A 19,876-nucleotide genomic window follows, 5' to 3' on the forward strand; every position below is an offset into this window, starting at 1 on the left:
GATGTGAATACTCCAAGTACCAGGATAGTTAAAAATTAATTAACCTCTTGGGCAGCTATAACCCCCCATCCTAACTCCTTTCTGTATGGTCCTTTCGAGACTTTTCTTATAGCAAGTTAGGGCAGGCCTGCTTGCTGGAATCCAGGTGACTTATTGGTGACACAGGTGAAATCCATTCTTGTAATATGCTAAACCTCGTACCCTCCAAGTGGCCAGCATTTTGGAATGCCTTGTGTTTGCAACCAAGGTTGTCCTTTTGATATTGCCTTAGGTAGAGTGAATTGGATGTTCATGCATGTTTTCCACAAAATGTGTTTGACGATACCGTGGGGATGGCTGAACCCAGCTGAACATCAACTGTCTTAGAGAAAGAAGAATGTCAGATATGTATGCATGCCTATTGGCAGATCATATGTTGTATTCTTAATATATAGGTTTATATAAACACAAGTTTTCCCTCAGGGGCTGTATCGGCACACAGCTTCTCCCGTTCCTCCTGTCCTCAAAAGACAAGCTTGCAAGCCACGGACTCCTGTGATTAAGACCTCCTAAACCTCTCCAAGCCAAGCCTGAAGCCCTTACCTGGGGCCAGCTGTGTTTTCCAGTCTCTGGGGGGAGGGTGAATCTGTGCTTGGAGTCTGCCTTCTTTCCTTTAGACATGGAGGAAGGGATAGCAATGCTTTTTCACAAAAGCATTTCTGCATTTGAATATATAAATGATAGACTCCTCTGTCCTCTTTATGTATTTCTATGACAGGCAGATTCAAAAACATCTTTCCTTAAAACTGAGATATTGATATAAATATCAGAAGGGAAATTCTAATCACAGTATACATCGAACAGGCAAGCTGATCCTGTATACCTGGAAAAGATTTTTCAAACAGACTTTGTCAGCTCAGCGTTGGCATTCCTTGTCAAACAAAAGCACGCCTAAAGACACATTTCAAAAGCAGACGATGCCGCACTTGCTATCCTGCAGAAAATCGAAAAGAAACTCAGAGGCCGAGAACAAACAGAATGGAGAACCAACGCCGTGCAGAGTGCCGTTCTGAGAAACACTTTCAGAGAACCAAATATGTTTTCAAAAGACCACATCAATAATTAAACATTAGCAAGTCAGATTCCATTTCTCATTTGCTGCGATTGTCTGAGATGTGTAATGAAGAAACGAAATGATAGATTTGGCCTCAGCAGAAAGGAGCTACCTCACACTCTTAATCTGGAGGGCAGGAAGAATCCGGACAGTGGAGGGAAGAAACCTTGCTTTTCAAAGAATGCATGTACAAATTGACTTATCTTCAGTTATATCTTAATGTTAGCATTTCAATCAATGACAGCTGAATTCTAAGTTCTTCTTCTTCTTCTTCTTCTTCTTCTTCTTCTTCTTCTTCTTCTTCTTCTTCTTCTTCTTCTTCTTCTTCTTCTTTTGTTAAAGGGAAGACCCCATTTCTCAGATCTATGTCAGATCATGATGTAACTTGTTGACTGGTAACGTGTGGTTCAACCAGACCTGACTGATATCCAAAGAAAATCATATTTTGTCTTCTTTTTTTCCTGGACAGAAAATAATTGTGACTTAGAGCAGAATTGAGTCTAGACATCTCCAACAGATTTATTTTGATGAATTTTGTTTCTTAGGAGCATTTTCTGAACTTCACAGAAACAGGATGGTAAGGTAAGGGCATGGGATGGTAAGGATGCGGGATGGTCAGGGTGAGGAGCGTGCTTGCAAACCAATGAGCAAAAGCTGCTTGTCTGTGTTGGGGAAGTGTAGGCACAACTGCATTCTTGTGGAAGGGAGGCAGAGAGCTTTAGTGTGGTTAGCTGTGGGGCACTGACAACGATTACCCTCTTCCAGGTTCAAAAGGTTTAAATCCACAAACTGGAGTAGAGTAAAAATGGGCAGGCTTGCTTTCAACAGCCCCTCACGTGCTTGCTCTGAGACTTGCCTCCCCCAGTTAATAGAAAAGACCCTTTGACACAGCGAAAAGGAGGAGAAAGAACTTTGTCTCTGATTTGTTAAGGTTCTTATTCCTTCTTAAAGGAACAAAGGAACAAATAACTGAAAACATTGTTTCTTTCCCATGATTTTTTGGATGACATGAGACTTTTTTTTTTTTTGACTACCAATCACAGTGACTTACAGTTCACTCATTTCAGGCTTCAGTAGACCCTCCATTTCTCAGGTGGATGATACCAGACAAGCATTTTGACTTCTGGGCACCACAGTTGTAGGATAGTAAGGACACTTATCTAATAAAGTAATTGAGAGCATTGTGTGCATAGCACACAGGTGCAAGTGTTTGCGCCCCTGATCGACAGACACATGGAACACACACAAGTGTGTGCTGTCATGCGCCACACCCATGAAGATACAAACCATCTTTTAACCTGTCTTTTTTAGCTTTTCCATGGTATCTCTTAAACTCCAAAACCCTCTCCACATTTACAAAGTCTAATTTACGAATTCCTTATTTTATGTATTCATATTTAACAGACTCTTTGTCCAACCTCACGGGCATGAAGATTTTTCTGCTCTCTGAAGAGGTTTGCAATACAGGTGAGCTCTTGTGGTTAGCCTGTACTTACGTTGGCATTAATCTATTCTGTAATTGGGTAACTGTGCAGATAAAAGGGTGTGGGCACCTCCTAAAGAAGCTGATAATCTGGAGCACACACAAAAACGACCACAGCACAAGCTCTGATGTAGACCGGGAGCCCTTTCTAGAGCCTCAGAACTTGGGTATCTGAGCTTGTGCAAGAGGACTCATTTCCAGATAGAAGTCAGGAAGAGAGCTGCAGAGGAGAGGAAGATGAAGTTGCTATTGGGGGTCAAGAGCTTGAGGGTATCCCCTGGATAATCAGTTGAAGATCTCCCAACCATTTACTTTATGGATATAGCTCTCTAGTTTAGGAAAGTGGCTGGGGCTGAAGCAACTGAGGTATCTTCACGTAATCCTTGTTACCACGAGCTCGAGTAGGCTGCAACACCGTAAGATCCCTTCCTCTTGGCTGGTGGAACATGGCTGAATTCCTCATTAAGTGTACAGAGACACTCGCTGGAAGCCAATTAGCCTTCAGCTTGATAACTCATCATGTATTAATGCATGAGAGTTTAATTGCTTCTCATCTCAAATGGTTCTTCTCTGTGGTAATTTTATTTTTTCGGAAGTAGGTAGGTGACAGGTTTGTTGTAACAAACCTTGGATCTCTTAGCAGCTACCCCGCAATAAAAGCCTCATTCCCTCATAGGTAACAGTCCCACCCAGCGGCTCCTGACTGGTGGAAAGAACCTTCCACGTGGCCATTCAAGCACTTGATCCCTTCCACTGTTGGTCTAGTGTCTTCTAATGCCCCAGGATAAACTTCATGAGGCATCGCTCCAGTAGGAGGAGGAAGGTGGGGGGTGGGAAGATACAGCCATTTACCCCGTGGCCCAGGAATGGGTGTGGTTTGTAGTCCCCCTATTTAGCATCACAGAAGCAATTGTTTGGGGCCAGCTACAAAATCAGAAGGGTCCTCGGAATTTTGTACAGTGGTTAGCCTTCTCTGTCACAGCAGGTAGGCTGATTAGAGTGTTCCAACACGGGATCTGGAATGCTTTAAAAACGGCTAACATAAACATGTATAATCATTGACTGGTTTGCTATTTCGAACCATTATGTAGAATATACTCAGCACCATGAACATTATAGGAATAGAGTTCAAGTCTGAATTGATTAATTAAAATATTTATTAGGAGCTTATGATGACAATAGTTTGTGAAATGCGGTGCTTTGTTTTTGTTTTTGCTTTTATTTTATTTTATTTTATTTTATTTTATTTTATTTTATTTTTTGAGACAGGATCTTATGCAGCCCAGGCTGGTCTCAAATTGCTATGTAGCCAATGACTTTGACTTTCTTACCTTCTTTATCTTTTGGGCACTGGGATTATAGGTGTGCACCACCGTGGCCAGTTTCATGTGGTGCTGGGGGTGTCGAGCCTGGTGCTTCATGCAAGCGCTCTACCAACTAAGTCCTAGCCTCATTCACATGACGACCTCCCCCCACCCTGAGGATTTGAAGCCATTAGCTTAGAGAGAGCACCACTTTTAGTAGTAAGAAGGACTGCATACACTACTTGGAGACTAAATCCTGAAGAATGAGAGTTTGTAGGCTAGGTGGTCCTGAAGCAGGATTAGACTTCCAGAATGGGGTTTCAATGGATGGTGTGGGAGAAAGGAATGACTCTAAAGAGAAGTGATGACTCAGAGGAGGTGTGGATGTCTGAGAACAGCATGGGACATGTGTGGGGCCATCTCACGGATATCTGAGGACAGCATGGGACATGTGTGAGACCATTTCATGGATGTCTGAGGACAGAATGGGACATGTGTGGGACCATCTCATGGATGTCTGAGGACAGAATGGGACATGTGTGAGACCATCTCATGGATGTCTGAGGACAACATGGGACATGTGTGAGACCATCTCACAGATGTCTGAGGACAGAATGGGACATGTGTGGGGCCATCTCATGGATGTCTGAGGGCAGCACAGGACATGTGTGGGGCCATCTCACGGATATCTGAGGACAACAAGGGACATGTGTGGACCATCTCAGGGAAACTGATTTTACTGGTCCCTGTAGCATGAAAGCCCCACAGACTTGGTCTGGGTTTGGATTATGGGGAGGGGTCTTTTGTGGGATGGGGATGGGTGGACACTAGACCAAGACAATAATAATGTCTTTAAACCCAAGCTCTCAATTGCTATTCACCAGGCAGGTGCCTTAAACCGCAGGCTTTCCGTATATGTTTTATCGTCTCTCACACTGCCACTCGGTGTAACTTGCTCACTCTCTGTAGTGGGCTCCAGGGTGAGCAGTCGCAGGGATTTATTTACTCAGTGATGGCTAATGATCCTCCTGAGCCGAACAGGATAAGATAGCTCGTGGAAAATAAGGCCATCCTGGCTGAATGGGGTCATCTTGTAAAGGGTTTTGACAGTCAGATAGCTGAGCTCGGGCTTGATGTGGCGGGACCAGGGAGCCATTGAAAGTTTCCAAATAGGTTGGTAACTTTTTGAGTGTGTTAGTTAATGAAGATTCATCTTTCTTCCATATACAGGATGCCTAAAGGTGAGGGAGGCTGGCGGGATGGAGTTCTGCCTGGGGCCAGAGAGATGGCTCCGTCTATAAAGTGCCTCTGATGAAAGTGTGAGGACCTGAATTTGGATCCCCAGAACTCATATAAAGCCAGGTGCAGCCCAGGTGCAGCCCAGGTGCAGCCCAGGTGCAGCCCAGGTGCAGTCCAGGTGCAGTCCAGGTGGCAGCCCAGGTGCAGCCCAGGTGCAGCCCAGGTGGCAACCCATGCATCTATGGTCCTTCTATTGTGGGGTGGGAGGTGTAGACAGGTGAATCTCTGGAGCTCACAGGCTGTCCAGATCAGTCTAATGATGAGTTCCAGATTCAGTGAATGACTCAAACAATGGGGAAGAGGGTGATCAAGGAAGACACTGGGCACCGCTCTCTGGCCTCCATGTGTGCTTACATGTGCATCTGCACACAAATACATAACACACATGCATGCATGCACACATGTGTGCACACATACACACACAAACACACTCCAGAAGTGTGTAGGACTGAAGGCAGGTAGAGATTAAATGGTAAGATTTACTGGCATGAAAATGGTTAATACCTGAATAAGGAGGTAAAGTTCTACTACAAGCCTAGGGCTGGCTGTTTGAATGGCACTGCCAAGAGCAGACATTAGTGGATGGTAGAACCTGGCGGAGAGGTGAGAGGTGACGTCAGTGACTGCAGTAGACCACAGACTGTCAATGTGATCCGTGAAGAGCACTCACTTTCTCCTCAGTCAAGGGAGCACATTTACAGCTCAGCCAACCACGTGACTCTCCTGGTGTGCAGGCTCTGCTTGGTCTCCTCAGGTACACACTGCCGTACACACTGCCATCTGAGGATAAAGGACCACAAGCCAAGGCTGAAGGCTTTGGAATAGTCTCTAATTTTTATTGACAGCCTTGCAACGTTCTAGATGCACTTATCACCTCCAAAGAAGTGCTAAATGATTTAACATTTTGGGGACAAATTTGTTCTATTAGTCTCTAGTGCCAAATTCACCAAAAATATCTCATTAGCTGTGCATTGTGATTTCCTAGGGTGCCCTGCTCTTGGCTGGATTCCAGAGAGCACATTTGTATAAAAATGTTCCCATTATGGAGTGTGACATCTATTAATGGAGCACCATATGCACCAGAGCCTCCCCCTCGCCACCGCCACCACCACTGCCGCCGCAGCCGCCTCACAACCTGAAGTGTGTATTTTCCTTCCATTTTTGCCAAGTGACCCGCTTTGTGGGGGTTAAACTTTACCTAACAGGAGAAGGTCCGGGATGCTGCAGCAATTCATCTCCCATCTGGATTTAGGCATCGATGTTAGTTTTCCTGTCCCGATGTGCCCACCTCCATCCCTGACTCTCTACTCTATCCCAGCCTGTGGGAGAGAAAGGGAGAGGGCAAGACTGAGAGGCACCAAGCCCAGATCTATAGCTGTGCTGTACTGACTGACATTTCTGTTGTTTCACACACACACCACACACACACACACACACACACACACACCTGTGCACACACACACATGCACACATGCTCAGATAGACGCACATGCTCACGCACACACATACAGATAGACACATGCACACACATGTATGCATGCTCACATGCTCACACAGGTGCGTACACACACAGACACACACACACACACACACACACACACACACACACACACACATATTCACATACACTGCAAATAACCGGCTAGCACAACAGGTTTTGGGCTTTTGCTGTATTAAAACTTGTCAGTTCCTTATCCCCCATTTTATCATGTGCAAAAATTCAAGCGTGGTGTTTCCACACACACCTTCTTGGTACTTAAAGTATCTTTGGTTCTTTTCTCATTTTTATTCTTTAAAAATAATATCTTCTATTTTGTAAGTGACAGAGTAGCTTTAAACTATCACTAAAAAAATGAAACTAACTTTTTTTTTTTAAAAGGAAGACGTCTGCTTGTCACCAGGAAAGATCTGCAGAGCTGCTTGATAATAGAAAAGTCAAGGAATCCTATACAAGTCAAGGAAACCCATCTTGCAAATAGAAACATTCACCTGAAAAACAAGTTTTCAAAAATGTTGGGCCATGTTTCTATCCCTGGCATTATTGATGCTAAAATGGGATAGGATCTGGGATCTAGGTTTTCATTTGTTTTGTCTTTTAATTTTGCTTTACACAGGGTGGAAGAGTTAAGAATGCACCACAGGTTGGTATGTGGGAGGAAGGGACAGAGCTGAGCTCGTTTGAAGGAAATATGACTTTTAAAGTAAGAGTAATTCTACAACAGTGAAGGCCTGTACTATGGGTAATGTTTCAAAAGGGAAGGAGATGTCCCCAAATGCAAAGTGTTGCCATGTGACATGAGAACAAGTAATATATATATATATATATATATATATATATATATATATTTACAAAGAGTTAAAAAAGTAAAATTTAAAATTAATAATCAAGCAAAATGAAAACTGGGGTTGTGATCAGTAAGTATACTGGCTAACTCTGAAGATGGGGCCACTTCCCACCGGAGCTCTGGAGGGGTCAAGGCTTTGTGGGTGTCTTGCTTTGGCTGTTCTCTGTGGGGCCCAATCTGGGTGTGGACAGCTGTAGAGGTCAATTTTAGATTGGTTACTTCATGTTCCGAAATGCCACAGCTCTAGGCTTTTACCACAAACTCATCTCCATTCTGTCCGTGGAAAGCCTGTTTGAAATGAACCTGTTTCTTTTTTAGGAGCATGAAATTATGTGAAAGTTAATTTATTTCCCTCGGGTATGTACCTCCAACTAATAAATTATCTCGAGTAACAGCTTAAAAACATAACACAGAATGATGTTAAACTTTATGGATAGATCAAAGAGCTCAAGATAAAAGTTTCTATGTACAACTTCCTAATCATATGTCCATAATTTTAAATTAATGATCCTCGATTGAGATACTTTGGGGCAGGTTGAAACATTCTGTATCAGATCCAAGTCCTGAGGTTGCTACTGATGTGCAGGCAAGACTGGAGACACTGTTCTACATCCAGCAGGGCACTGTGATTACTCATTGATATGTCACTCAGGTTCTATTCCCCAGCACCCACATGGCAGCTCACAACTGTCTGAACTCCAGTACCAGGGAGCTGATGTTCTCTTCTGCCTTTTGTGAGCATCAGGCTTGCATGTGGCACACACAAACACACACACACACACACACACACACACACACACACACACCCCACTCCTGCTTGGTAAATGCAATATCCTTTCTATGTTTCTTCCTTATCCATTCCACCTACTGTGTGAGCGGGTCTTCCACCCGTGGGGACAGTCTGTTGCAGCATTCACATCCAAATTTCTCTTGGGCTGTTCACCCAGGGAAACCCATACATTTTTTATATAAAAAAATCAAATTTATTTATTTTATGTGTTTATGTGTGTGTCAGAGTATGTGCACTACATACGTACATGAGCCCATGTACATCAGAAGAGGTGATATACCCTCTAGAGGAGCCACTATTACATGTAATTCCCCTTCACAGGAGAAACATTTGAAAATGGATATTGCAAGCTAAATGATGAAGACGTGCAATCATATCTCACAGTGCAGCCAGTGTTCTGGAAGCAACGATGCGAACAGCAATGAGAATATGCAAACAGCAGTGAGAATATGTACTGTAACTGCAGAGCACAGATAGGCCACTGCTCTTGTTTCGGTCCATATGTCTGTCAGCCACTGCAGCATTCATGCGTTGGTGGGAAAGTAGAGAAGTGTGCATGGCTCACTCTACACGGGAAGAGTTCTGTGTGCTGTCAGGCAGGTTCCTAGGGGACAAACTTCGAGTTTGTTTTGTGGCTTGTCCTCTTCTTGTATGTGGGAACTTTCAAAGAGAGAACTTGACATAGACACCTGAATTATTGTTCTTGCTATAAAATTGTCAACCCAAAGTCTTGAAATACATCCCCAGAACAGAGCATATGTTACACACTATGTAAGGTTCCTGTGCTTAATTTCAATATTCATTTAGGATATAAATAAACTAGTTCCACAAAGAGGAGAAGCAATGTATTCCAAGCAGCATATAGGAAGGTGGGGGGTGTGGTTTGGCTAGGTGATGTCCCCCATAGTCACGTGTGTGAATATCTGGTCCATGGTTGGAGATGGAGTTGCTGCTTTGGAAAGTTTTGTCCCCTCTAAGAGACCTCGTTGGCGGAAAGGAGTCACGTGTGTGTGGGCGGGGCTTGAATCAGGAGGCTTGATAGCCCCGCCCCACTTCCTGTCTCTTCTCTGCTTCCTAACTACAGATGCCATGTGACCAGTCATGGGCTTGCTGTCTGCCGACCTTCCTTGAGTTGCTTCTTTTCCGGTATTTGGTCACAGCAACTGATACGTTACATGTATAGTTTAGACAAGCAACTAGCAGAGTGTACAACTGTTTTTTTTTTTTTCTTTCCTGAGCCCAAGCAAAACTCCTCCAGGCTGGGAGTCATGGATGGGCTCCCTAAGCAGGTAAGAATAGCAGGAAGAAGTGGACAGAAGTGAGTTACAGGCTTTTCAAAGGATGGATTCTTTTCGAGTTATCAGTGGTGGCCACTGATAGCACTTAGCTGCAGCTCAGCATCCACACACACTAGAGAGCCTTTAGTCTCCTCAGGGGTAGGCAGTTTGGTTCTCACCACCCTTTGAGGTAGGTCGCGTTAGTCTTCCTCTTTTGCGGATATGTAGATCGGGATATGTGGGGATTCAATTGCTTCCCCAGGTACGGCAGTTGAGAACGGGCAGGACCAGAATTAGCTCCCAGGTGATGTGATGCCAGAGTTTGGGAAACGTCACATCTGGTGGAAGGGACAAGAGAGATTTCTCGGAGGGTGTACCAATTAGGAAGAGTTTTGGCAGAGGAAATAGATGCCAGATATTTGAGGCTGTAATGAGGCAGGTAGGAAGCAACCAGAATCTTAGTTTAAGAATGTATCGGCACCTAAGTTTTCAGCCCAGACCTATTTCATTAGCAGTCACTTCCCATTCACGTCCTTCCGCCACCGTGGACTATAGGAAAGAATTCAATTCCAAAGTGACCACAGGTGTATGGAAAACTGAAGCTGATAGTGTAGCTGACAAGTGGCAACCCAGAGCCAGCAGCGTCCTCTGAGCATCGTGGGGTATGAAACCCAACCCCCCGAGATTTTAGGGCGACTGCTAGAATTCCGCAGCTAGGAGGGATTTTGGCCAGTTCAAGCTAAGTTGAAGTTCTGTTCCCACATCAATGATTCATCTTCCAAACAGTAAAGTTGCTGAATAAAAGTGAAATGGAGCTTTAAAGTGCCTCTGGCCTTTTCTGAGTCCAGCCTCCCGTTGGTGCCCCACTGTGCAGGAGTTTCTTGTTCTCCATGTGAGCTTTACCTTAAAGCAGGCACTTCTGAAGCAGGCCTTCTCAGGTGGCCAGAACCTTTAAGGAGAACCACGGGGAGCCCCTCTGGACACAGGTAAGGTGGAGACTTGATCAATTAATCAGCCGCCGGCTTTTCTTGATTGCTCACTCTACAGGTCTAGCCCTATCCCAAGTCCATTGATAAGCAGGTACGTTTTCAAAAAGCATAAAGGTGACCATGTCTTGTGGTTAGAATTTGTTTCCTCGTACCAGGTTATCTGAGAGACAAAGGTGGTTCATATTTTAGGGGCTGTCAGGAACGGATGTTCTGTGTGCCCTGGAACATCTAGTTTAATTAATTAATTAATTTATTGTGGCGCATAGGTGATGGTGTCACATTCTGGAATATCCAGTGAGGAGTGGCAGGCTTGTTTAGTGAGCATACTGTGGTGGAATCATGAATGGGATGAGGAACGATACAAAAGCAGACATGACTTTCTTTAGTTTGGTTGGATGCTTAGGTTAGCGCTGCAGAAACCTATCCCAAAGGCTAGAAGGAGCAAGTGTTGGTGTCTTTGTCTTTTCTCTTCACACTCTGCATCCCATTCCTGAGTTCTCATTTCTTTTAAGATTTTCTTCTTCTCTTGTAGTTATATGTTCATGTGTGTGGGTGTGGACACGTGAGTGCTGTGCTCATGCAGGCAGAGGTTAGGATTCCCATGGAGCTTGGTCACAGCTTGATCACAGGCAGTTGTGAGTCACCTGATATGGATGATGTGAGCACTGGGGGCTAAACTTGTGTCCTCTGCAAGAGAAGTAAGAGCTCTTAACCACTGAGCCATCTCTCCAGGTCCCCAAGTTATCTTCTTTTAATGAAAAGATGTTGCTGTTCCCTAAGATGCACAAGCCCATAAACATTTCTATATGGATGTAAGTCAAAGGCACCTCAACTTCAGGGCAAATGGTTGTGCTAAGCCTGGGGAGTCCCCCATCCCTGCCTCCGTGTTTACAGGCTTGGTCCTGCCCACCGTGGTGTGTTTGGATGGTTCTGCAAAGAATAGCATTCTCCTGTGATCTTTGGATTCTCTTGTAAACTCTATCTCTGAAGGACAGTTAACTTCTCTGCAGACTTAGAGAAAGCTGAAGGGGGTCAGGCCTTGGTCAGGGTGGCAATTTGCTGATATCCCTGAGACCCATCCATTTCCGCTGTGACTGGCAAAGGCTGAGCGTGCAGGCACCGGGACAGCTGAAGGAGTGTTTGTGTAGTGGAGGAAGAAGGACAGGTGGCCAGATGGAATGAGAAGGCCCTAGCCAGCTCCAAGAGAGGAGCTCATGCATTAGTGCTCTGATGGTACCCCTGACCGAGGGGCCAGATGGAGCTCTGGATTCCGAATATTCCAACTGCCCTGCCAAGACTACCTTTGCTGCTAAAACCAAGGCATCATCTGGGTCAAGCAGTTGACACTCCCCTGTGCTCCACCCAGAAAGGGAAAGTTCAGTTTGTAGGGGAACCTTCCCATCTGATGTTCTATATCTCTTACCATTAAGGACCAGTTGTGCTTTGATATCTTAGGGCTTCTTAGGTATAGATTGTTTCAAAGATTTGCATTTTATAGACAGTCCAGGTTAACCCTTTACACCATGGGATAGGTACTAGTAGGAAAAGTGTATATAGATCTCACCACCTGCCACCACTTTCTGCATGGCTGTATCTTCCCTGATCCCCATAGTCAGTCAGTCATTCAACTGACACTCAAAGGCATTTGGGGTTTAGCCTTGCCTACGCACTGGCAACTTTAGCTTTTTGGTGTAAATATTTCATTCTCTGTGTGTATGTGGGTGCTTGTGCAATTAAATGGAGGCCAGAGGCCAGAGGCCAGAGGTCAGCCTTGATCACTGTTCCTTGGAGCTGTCTACCTTGTTTTAGTTTCTAAGACAGAGTCTTCAGCTGGAAACTGGGGCCTGTTGATACGCTAGGCTGTGAGCTGGGATCACAGTGATCTCCCATCATGCCCTACTTCTTATGTGGGTGTCGGGGATTGAACTCAGATCCTCATGCTTGTCTAGCACACATTTTACTGACTGGGCTACCTCTCTATCTTATGGAAATATTTCTAAAAGATACTGTGCTGTTGTGCTTCTGGAAGCAAGATGCCATGAATACAGTTTTCTTTTCTGCTCTCAGCCCGTGCTGTAGTAATAACTCTGAAATCAGAGTAAGGTAAGGTGGGGAGAGCTGGCTGAATCTGACCCCAGTAGGCCCCGACATGCACTCTGTGAAGTCCCCTGTAGCCAGGCTGCTTTTGCAAGACTATCTGGTGCTTGCAAAGGCCAGCTGAACCTGAGGGAACACTTTGGCTTCCTGGGAAGGAAGGGTAAGATGACTGCTTTTCAGATTAGTGGTTGTAGAAATCAAGGGCTGAAGTTTATTTTGCTATAAAATCACTATCTTTTGTGTTGTCCCGTGGGCTTGGCCTTGGCTGTCCAATTAGGAGTTCTTTGAGCACTGATACTACACAGAGCCTCATCAAAATGAGCACCTCTTTAATTTACAGCTTCCTGAACCTTTTGGTTTTGGCTCTGATGGTCAATGTTAACCGTCAACCTGATGCCCAGAGCCACCTGGGAGATGAGCCCCTGGGCATGCCTGGAGAGGGTTACCATGACTACATTCACTGAGGAGGGGTAGCATCCCTACTATGAGTGTATTTCTAGGTAAGTGATTCCGGAGCATACAATAGAGGAGAAAGTCAGCCGAGCCCTGGGAGCATGCATCCACTGTCCCCTCCCCTGACTGGATGGGATGTGACCAGCTGCTTCCAGTTAATGTTCCCTCGTCTCCCCGCCACGAAGGACAGTGCCTTTAGCTATGAGTTATGAATAATCTTCCTTTCTCAAGAGTATTGAGAAACACTTTTACCAGAGTAACAGAGCAACAGAGAAGAGACCAAGGCAGTGACTGGTCTCTGACCTCTCTGATGGTTCTTCTCTGATGGCTCAAAGACTTGAACACTTTCCAGTGGTGTGAGTACTCAGCCCTGACACTCTCCCAAGTGAAGCCTCTTCCAGTGCCTGCTGGCAGAGGCTCTTGCCTCTCTGTAAATGCCCCTGGGCTCTCTCTGGGTGTTTGTGCACACCATTTTATTGATTAGATTGTGAACTTAAAGATATCAATATCTCTCATTCATGTTTGTGGCTCAAGTCTTAAAGATATCAATATCTCTCATTCATGTTTGTGGCTCAAGTCTAAGTGCTGAGAGTGACAGGGTGAATATATATTGAATGATAGTTCCTGGAAATGAAGATGATAGTGTCTTAAATCCACATATCTCATCTGTTACTGTGTAAGTACAGCATTGACCATACGGTAGAGTATAATCAATGGTCCTCCATACAAACATAATCAATATGATATATAGCATATTTATATAAGATATATAGGTCAGGCTGACGAAGAGAGATTCAGGAAAGACCAGTGACAGCTGGGTGTCTGAATTCCACAGAGCAACAGCCTAGAGTCACAGGTAGGATTTCAGTTTTGATGTTAGAATTCCTTCTTCTCTGGGAAGCCTCTAGTCTTGCTCTTAATGCCTCCAACTTAGGTTTAGATGAAGCCATTCACACTGTAGAAAATAATCTGCTTTATTTGAATACTTTTATTTGAATGCCATTCATACAAATACTAACGGCATCTCAAAATATCTTTGTGTCACCGTCCAGACTCCCATATGACCATAAGCATGTGACCTCTTGACGTGCAATTGACACGCAGTGTTAGCCATCATAGCTGGCGTGCAGTGTGCACGTGATGAGTAAACTGGAGGACCACGGTAACAGGTGTGCATTCATTGTTACACTGGATAGCTTTATTTGCTACATTATCTCACCCTTCTTGTATATGTGATGCAGCTAAGAGCTACTATGAAGTAGGAGAGTCAGGGAACTTTAGAAAGTAGTCCAGAAAATGATACCGGCAGCAAAAATCTTATCTGGTCCTCTGATGGGGGCTGTGGCCAGTGTGTCTCTCTCCCCTGTCTCAGACATCTGGAGAGAAGTCTGAGGTGGTATCCACACCTATTGTTTTCACAGTTCATCTCTACAGAAAACACACAGTAACTTGGAGAAGCCATTGGAGTTCTCCAGAATATAACGGAAAGGACAGCAGAGCATTTTTTCTGCTCCCTGCCTCTGATAAAAGTCTTGACTGTGATATATTTTGGATGTCTCCAATACCTTAGACATGTGGTTCTTCCCTGTCAGTCTCCTTAAACGTTGCCTTCAACCCGTTGTACTCTTCTTAGCCACTGTGCCTCTTCTATTGTTGCACGAAGGGCGAGCAGACATTTAAAAACTATTTTCATTTTTCTGTATAAAATAATTGGAGTGTGCTATGAGTCTTTTATACAGCCTCCAGCCTAGGGATTTTCTTTTTTCTCTTTAAGCACTTTCTAGCTGTGTGGGGAGTTTATCCAGGTGAGTTACTGAACACTGGGGTGAGAGTGTTAGCATATGATCGAGGGGCTTGTCACATTCTACCTCCATGTGCATGACTTCTGACTGTTGGATCTACATGGGTGTGGGGCTGGCATCTCTGTGCACCTCTAGGCTCTATGTGGAGTAATAGGGTCCCATTCTCTGCTGGAGTGTGAGGAGGAGGAGGGAGGAGAGGAGGAGGAGGAGGAGGAGGAGGAGGAGGAGGCTGAGCTGGTGCTCAAGGCAGGATACAGTCTGGAAGTGAATGTATTGTCTTCAGGCTTCTTCCCAGTCCTTCCTTGCTGTGACATTTTCCTAGGGGAGACTGTGTTCTTCAGGTGTCCATTTCTCCCCCATGACTCTTACCCATCACAATAGGGCAAAGTTAGGGGCTTCTGGGCTGGCTGTCCTCTGGATGTTCCAGTGACAATTCCAGCTCAGCCAAGGGCTTGGCTCTTGGTAGGCAGATGTTTCTTAGCACAGTTGGGGTTGGGCTGGGAGCAGACACTGAAGGCAAGGGACACCCTTATAATTTTCAGTCTGCTCCACGTCCTGTGGGTTCAGAGGACCATACGTTTGTTTTTAATCTAAAAGTGTCCTTAATCTGTCTCCATGAGTGCAGTTCATAGAGGGGTTTCTCCTTGGTTGTAGCTTTAGATTTCCTGTCATGTTTGGGTTCCAGGAAACCTGCATCTTGGGTGTGGTGGTGGTTCTGTCTCTGAGTTTTCCTACTAACTCTTATGCACAGTTGGAGGTGTGGTGTGGATGGCTGTCCTCTATGCCGTTGACTAGGAACAAAATATCTGTCTTCTGCTTTGAAGAGGGTGCTAGTGAGCCAAACACTCTCCCCTTTCCCTTTCCTCTCTACAGACTCCTGGTAAAGGGTTAGTCCTGATTTCTCTCTGACCTCCTCTTCTTTGCTGTTTTGAGCCTCAGCTTCTTGCTGATGACTCTGGATTCCTGTTAATGGGCATGCAGCCTTGGCACCATTGTGCATGTGGAATCAGAAGGCTGTGGGCGGTGTTCCCCACGGCTGCTGTCCCCCACGGCTGCTGTACCCCACTGCTGCCTGCAGTTCTCTTTCTCTCAGTGAAGAGGAGCAGGAAGTATGTCCCTTTTTAATGTGTGCTCCTGTTCACCCACACAGGACTGGCACCAGGCAGCAGGAAGGCATCAGAGACTGAGCACTCCCTCTAGACAATCCCTTGGCAGTCTCTTCTCCCCTTATGACTCAGTCCATGTTCTTCCACGTCCCTGGAACCATGACCCTCTCAGTGCTCTCCTCAAAGCTGCCCTGCAGCTCCAGCAAGGGGAGGGATAGAAGGTGGAGATGGTGGGGAAGAGATAAAGAGAAGAAGGGCAGAAAGGAGGTGCACACTGCTTTATATGGAAGGGCCCCTCTCTGTGGTGATAGTTCAAGCTGGCACCGTTCAATATTCCTCTAGTTTATAGCCATGAATAAATGATGGCCACAGCCACAGTGCTGTGACAGCAGCGTTAGGTTCTGAGGGGCAAGACTGAAACCCATCTCGACACAAAGTCAACTGCATCATTTTTAAGTGGACACGGCTCCAAGCAACAGCAGATACTTAACAATTAATAGTGGTTGGATGAAAACGGCTTGCCGCTCTGCCCGAGTATGACCTGGATACTTATAAGCAGACATGCAAACCATCCAGGGAACTCAGAAAGTCTGCTCTTTGACCTTCAGGTCTGTAATGTATCAGCCAGACTTTTACATGGTGATGCATTTGTTTGTATAATACAGAGGGAGGTCAGGTGGGACCATCCCTTCCAGCTACTTAAGGCGTCAAAGGCCAAATTCTGCACTATGATGAGCAGTTATCAGATTCCTGACCCTCCCCGTCAATACATTCTAGCTTCCTTTTTTTTTTTTAAGACTATGTACAGTTATTTACCGGCTATTTTATTCTACGATTTCAACCTTTTTGTTTTTCACATCTGTAGGTTTGCTCGTGTACTGAGATAGCTATTTGGTCTCTCTGTGAAAAACGACGTAAGTTTTTTTTAAGGTTTCCACATACAGGGAGCGATTAGAATGTATTATCAACTCCGTCCATTTTCCTTTCTTCTTCCTTCCTTTCTTCCTTTCCTTCCTTCCTCTCTCTCTTCCTTTCTTTGCTTTGTCACATAGCTCACCTGCCAGCTTGTTCTTGTTAATTCAGCTCTTCTGGCTGCTGCTCCTCTCTACCCTCGGCTGTGGGAAGATGAGGTGGCTGAGCAGGGATGGGGGATAGCAGCGGTAGCTGAAGCAAGATGAAAATGAACGATACTTTCAAATCCTAAGCAGGGCATCTGAGGCTAATAATTACATTAAAAAGGCCCTCTGCAGGTAGGTGCAAATAGGCTAGTCTAAACAAGCACGGCTGCTTTAATATGGGCTGTTGGAGAGATGTCATTACCTGACGAGAGTGCCACCTTTCACCTCCAGCCATTGTGATCCGGTAGGTCTCACTAACGGGGAGAAAGAGCGAGGAACTTGTTTGCAGGGATTTGTTGTCTCACGCTCCAAGGCAGCTGAGAGACAAGACGACGCTTACATTCACAAGGTGTGATTGCCTAAGTGTTTGTCTGTGTCTAATTAGTTTGCCTTTGCTGGTTGGTAGCTCCACAGCCAGGAGGCAGATTGACTCTGCGGGCTGTAAGCAAAGGAGGTTGATTGGTGTTGTTATCATTTGTTTATTTAACCCTCCCTCGAACCAGCCAGGCTTCCCCAAATGGGGAGCCTTTTAGCCTGCCTCCTACAAAAACATTAAAGGAGGGAAGGAAGTGGGGGGGGGGGGGAGAAGGGAAGGGAGGGGAGGACTGGGGAGAGAGAGAGAGACAGAGACAGAGAGAGACAGACAGAGACAGAGAGAGGGAAGGAAGGAAGGAAGATGGCTGCTCTGTCTGCAGCTATCCTGCTGCCTTTATTGTGTGCAGGAAACACAGGTGCTCTTTTTTCAAGGAACCGCAGGAGACATTTTCCTTAGTGATGATGATGCGCACCCCAAGTCCTCAGACTAGAGGTAGTAGATTCAAGACAAATATTGGTTTCTTTTCTCTCGCCAGTTTAATAAGCAACTGTGGAAGGGGTCATGGTGGCCTGGGACACACACCCTGCAGAAAGCTGTGCCTGATGAGCTAACTTAAAGGAGGGATGGGTTGGTGGCATTGGCCTTCCTGATGTCTACCATAGCATTTACTGTGGGCAGCTCTGGCCTTGGATCTTTAGGGCTGAAGGTCCCTTACTGACCAGGCCCCAGAGAAGCAGTGTTCCCGTCTTTAATTGTCCTGTCCACAGAACTGCCTGAACCCTGAGCTAGAGTCCAGGGGCCATGATTGCAGGTATATTTTTAGCTTCTTCTTCTTCTTTTTTTTTTTTTTTTTTACAAGCAAACAGATTTCCTAAGGACACAGCCGACACAGCACACAACCCTCAGCCCTTTGTTCAGCTAGTAAGGCATGCTACAAAACTGATACTTTGTTTTTAAGGCCTTGTTTCTTTAAAGCCTGTTGGCTCCTCATTACAGCATTTCATCCGTCATCATCATCAACTCTAGCACTGACTGGGCTCTGGACAGACATGTCCTGGATGAGTGACCAGGAATAGTAGAAACAACTGTGGTATTCACTGACACGTTAATTTTAAAGCTTGATCTCTTCAAGTGCTGTTGCTCACTAAAGGACATGGTCTGGATTCTGTTCACAAAGCTAGGTTGTTTGTAATGGCTACTAGCTATTATTAAGTAGCAACTATGTTTTAGTTACTGCTGTTACAGTCTCATTTATTCCTTACAATAATCTACTAGGTTCTACTGTTCTGTAGTTGCACAAACTAGGCCCCCATGTGGTTCTAAGTAATTTGACAAAGGGGATATAGCTTCTTAGTGGTAGACCCAAGACTCAAACCTAGTTCTGCTGGACTTAAAGTCTGTGCTTTAACTAGAGAGTCTCCCTTTTATATGTCCTGAGAGCTGGGTAGCCATCCTAACACTCGCACAGCAAAACTCGTCAAGATTAAGCTCAAAGAGCATATATTACAGGCTACAGCAAAGGAACAAGCCAAGATTGTCATAGCTGACAAAGGCCCTGCTCATGGTGGAGCAAATGCAGGGAGCTTTCTAGAAGGCCATCATCCCTGTGGTTTCTCAGCAGTCTTGTTATCTATGAATAACTGAGTGAACTCATCAAATCAAAGGAGATGTCTAAGAATATCTTATGATTTGGTTGGGAGGATATAGCTCAATTGCCTAGTGGGTAAGAAGCCCTGGAATTGATCCCCAACTGGGTGTGGTGCGACAGTTTGTATATGCTCTGCCCAGGGAGTGGCACTATTAGAAGGTATGGCCCTGTTACAGTGTGTGTGGCCTTGTTGGAGCAGGTGTGTCACTGTGGGTGTGGGCTTTAAGACCCTCATCCTAGCTGCCTGGAAGTCGGTATTCTGCTAGCAGCCTTCAGATGAAGATGTAGAACTCTCAGCTCCTTTGCACCATGCCTGCCTGGACGCTGCCATGCTCATACCATGATGATAATGGACTGAACCTCTGAAATTGTAAGCCAGCCCCAATTAAATGTTGTCCTTATAAGAGTTGCCTTGGCCATGGTGTCTGTTCACAGCAGTAAAACAGTAAGACAGAAGTGATGGCATTTCCTTCAGAAAATCACGGAACACACAAAACACCATGTAGAAGTAACTCTTATTTAATGTAAACGAGCATAACTCAAGTTGAAGGATATATCACATTCAGTCTGTAGATGTTAATACAGGATGTGTATCTAGGAGATGATATGCCCGTGACCCTGTTGGGTAAAAGTTGAAGTCAGAGACAAGTGTAGAAACTCAAAGACTAGCTAGAACAATAGGTGTGCCACCAATATCCTATATTTGGTTAATCTCCTTGATGTGGCTTCTATTTCATGGCATTTACAAAGCACCTG

The 19,876-nt window shown here is 45.2% G+C and overlaps 1 long non-coding RNA gene across 1 annotated transcript; it reads left to right on the forward strand.

Annotated features, from left to right (window-relative positions):
- Positions 1 to 1,636: 1,636 nt before the first annotated feature.
- Positions 1,637 to 7,137, forward strand: LOC110293832 (uncharacterized). Its single transcript, XR_002377864.1, has 4 exons — positions 1,637 to 1,675; positions 2,498 to 2,560; positions 6,165 to 6,319; positions 7,059 to 7,137. It is a non-coding gene; the product is annotated as an uncharacterized LOC110293832 (long non-coding RNA).
- Positions 7,138 to 19,876: the final 12,739 nt, after the last annotated feature.

The sequence above is a fragment of the Mus caroli genome, unplaced genomic scaffold (genome assembly GCF_978045245.1).
Source record: "Mus caroli unplaced genomic scaffold, Mus_caroli_1 scaffold_4, whole genome shotgun sequence".
NCBI lineage: Eukaryota > Metazoa > Chordata > Mammalia > Rodentia > Muridae > Mus > Mus caroli.